General features: G+C 42.7%; 1 pseudogene; it reads left to right on the forward strand.

Moving 5' to 3' along the window:
* Positions 1–238: 238 nt before the first annotated feature.
* On the forward strand, positions 239–2,309 carry LOC147665875 (uncharacterized; annotated as a pseudogene).
* Positions 2,310–3,752: the final 1,443 nt, after the last annotated feature.

The following is a 3,752-nucleotide window of genomic DNA, read 5'->3' on the forward strand; positions in this document are numbered from 1 at the left end:
CAAAAATCAACCATGAAATAAAATCGAATTTTTCGAACGGGTCACCTACAGGAGAGGAAATATTCACAGACCGATTCGACATATCAAATATATCAAACTCACTAAGGGGCGAGGGCCCCAGGACTGGAGCCAACTTAACGTCATCCCCATCTTTAGGCGCCATCAGCCAAATGAAATTAGACCGTCCCAGCAATCATTAGCAAAAAAGCCGGAAAGAGAAAAAAGTAAACCCATACAAATGGACGTTCCAGGAGGGAGGGAGCAAACCGAGTTGCTGTCAGCCCCGGAGAAAATAACCTTGGACATAAAACATACTCACAAAGAGGTCTCCAACTCGGGTAGAAAACAAATAATTGAACAACAAATATCTACAACAGTTGGAGGAAAACTGTATGAGGCAATTGGATCAGCAGCAGCACGAGAAACTAAAATCGTGTCAACCCCAATGCGAATCACTGTCTTGGAAAAGGAACGTAAATGTTCGCTAATTCGAAAGGAGCACAGTATGGCCCCCACGAAGCTAACCAATGCAGTAATAACCCTGAAAAATGTAAATAGATCTGAGTCAGTACAGAATGAGCAAGAACATAAAAAGAATCAATTTGTGTGTGAAAGTATCCAACCTCACAACCTGCCATTGTGCAATTCTGGCCCAATTCAAAAGGAGCCAAGCAATGTTCAAGAACTATTTGACTTAAAACTTACCTTTATCCCAGAATATCCTACAAGGGGGCCCCAAGATATCTTGAATCGAGGGAACTTATTAAAATTATTCAAGGAAACAACGGGCCTAAAAGAAATTACTTCCTAGGAGGTGTACTCTGTTGAATTCAGGCAAAATGTAAACAATGTGGCATTCTTCCTACGACAAGACATAATCATGACCCAAGAATCATGGATATTACAACCCTCACCAATTCCAGGCTTTAAGGGACACCATATACATGTGGAAAGCTTCTCCAAGCATGGACACCCCCTGGGCGGATTATCGATATATATAACCCACAAATACAACTGGTGTTCAGAGGAGATAGACGTGGGCCTAAAGTGGGCCCAAGTGATCAGAATCTTCGAAACCTCGACGCAGGGGACAACACCGGGGCAAATGTTATTATTTAACGTCTACATTCATTCAGATAAAAAATCTCAAAAAGAAAAGCATGCGATTCTTGCGTTACTTATTAAGGCCATGCAAAGGCCCTACCTACGGCACCCGTTGGTTATCTCAGGAGATTTTAACAACATGCTCATTGACCACAATAAAGCGAAGGTGAAGAAGCCCACTGACTGTATCGGAAAAAAGTTAGCCTCCAGTCTAACTGAACATGGATTATCAATCCTGAATGGCAACAACAAGGAGGATAGGCCGGCAGCCGTCACATATTTGAGTGGTAGGGCGCACTCAATAATTGTCTATTCAATAGTAAGTGACGAGTTACTTCCCCGTATCGAATCCTTTTACATAGAACAGCGGGCAGAAAGCAACCATTTTCCACAACTAATAAGGCTGAACACTGTACCAAGTACGGCGCCAACAACGGCCTCCCTTTTGCTCCATGCTTCAAATTTCAACTTGAGGAAATTAAAATGGTGCGGAGAAGGACTGGGTAAAATTACGGACCTAGTAAAAACCCATTTGGCAAAACTTGGAACTCAAAAGGAAGAGGAACGAGTACCCAACTGGGAGCAAATGATTCAGGTCTTGCAGGATAAATTCCCAGTAAGGCCAGGGACCCGTAGTAAATGTAACATCAAGAAGGAGCCATGGTTTGACACGGAGTTGAGAGCTAAAAACGAATGGTTGCAAAGGAGGTTCAAACACTAGCAAGCCAAAAAACATCAGGGTCAGTGGTAAATAAATCCAAACTAACGGGTGCCAGGAGTATCTACAGGAAGGCACTGAGGGCCGCTAAGTACAAATACAAAGAAACCACCTGGAACAAACTGTTAATAGCGGGCAAACACCAAAACAGCCGAGGCTTCTGGGGTATTATAAATGATTTAAATCAAGGGGTAAAACTCCAACAAGAAGCCGGGGTCGGAGCTGATACCTGGACTAGACATGTACAAGCTTTATACAGCAAAACAGATCAAGGCCATGCAAACGGTTCATGGGCAGCTAAAGATAGTTCGGAAAATTTAAAAAGATCAAATAGCAAGGAGCACAGGGATCCTGAACATGAAAGTCTATCGAATGGGCAGAAGGAGCCAGACGACCTTACCTCCATAAAAAAATTACGTAAAATAATTTTAAGATTAAAGTCAGAGGGCGCAGCAGGCCCAAATGGCCTAGCGAATGCAATTTTTAAACATGATCCAGATCTGTGGTCAGAGACCCTAATGCCACTGTTCAATCAAATATACAGACAACCAGAGTTACCAGCATCCTGGAATGGTAGTATTATCCTTCCCATTTTTAAGCACGGCGACCACCGTAACCCCAAAAACTATAGACTGATATGATTAATAGACGTTGAAGCTAAACTCTATGCCTCCTGCCTTTTACTTTACCTACAAGCGTGGATAACAGAAACATGGATCATGCCATTATTCCAAACAGGATTCAGGCAAGGAATGGGAACAATAACCAACCTAACCTGTCTGTCTATCCTAAGGAACACTGCGGTAGCGAAAGGCACTCGTTTGTACGCCTGTTTCATAGACATTAAATCAGCCTTCGACCGGGTAAACAGAGAGCGCTTGTGGAGCAAATTAGAGACCTGGGGATTGCCACACCAACTCTTAGCAGCCATCAAAGCCCTTCATCATCACACCTGGGAAAGAGTGAATTAAGGTAATGGAGGCAGTACAACTAGGAGCATTCAAATGCACCAAGGCTTAAAACAAGGCTGTGTATTAGCTCCCACCTTCTTTAATCTTTTTCTCTCAGATCTCTCAAGCGAGATCGTCTCAGTAGATAGTCACCCTCCTTCTCTGGCAAACAAATCAATACACTTCTTACAATATGCAGACAATATAGTTTTGTTGAGTCAAACACCAATCGGCCTACAAAAGGCCATCAACAAACTAACATTGTATTTAGAACGAGAAAGCCTCGAACTAAACAAAGAAAAAAACAAAGTAGTTCAGCTCGTGGATCAAAAAAAACTAAAGTACAAATGGACTGCCCAAGGGGTAATAGTGAAAGAACAAGAGTATTACAAGTACTTAAGAATAACACTAACAAAAGGATCACAGAACCGCATTGAAAGCAAAAGCAGAATCCTTAACTTCGCGCACCGTTATTTATAAAACAAAATGGATTGTCCAAATCATAACCACTTATTAAAAGTAATGGCAGCACAAATTATGCCCACCCTAACTTACGGCCTAGTTACGTGGTGTGGCAAGGAGGTTGATCTTTTAAACGCTCTACAGATAAAAATCTATAAAGCGGTTTTCAATCTGCCTAAATCCGCCTCAGCCTCCCAAGTTTGGCTGGAATTCGGCCTGCTAAACCAGAAGTTCCGGAGCATGAGCGGCTTTGTGAAACTCTGTTGCAAACTTCGAGCAGCGGGCTCTGATTCACTTGACTGGCTGAGTTGGGAGGAAATAAAAAAACAGGGGGAAACCAATACACCGAACACTTGGGGAAAGTACCTGAAACTCTGTGTGGAAAAGTTGGAGCTGGATCCAGCGTAGAAATCGGGGACAGATAAAGCTACCCTAAGCAAACAAGCCAATGCGGCAACAAAAATGAAATCCTTTTTAGAGGATAAAGATCTATTGGCAAAACGTCGGCACAGCTGGAC

This window comes from Lissotriton vulgaris, unplaced genomic scaffold, assembly GCF_964263255.1.
Source record: "Lissotriton vulgaris unplaced genomic scaffold, aLisVul1.2 SCAFFOLD_1085, whole genome shotgun sequence".
Taxonomy (NCBI): domain Eukaryota; kingdom Metazoa; phylum Chordata; class Amphibia; order Caudata; family Salamandridae; genus Lissotriton; species Lissotriton vulgaris.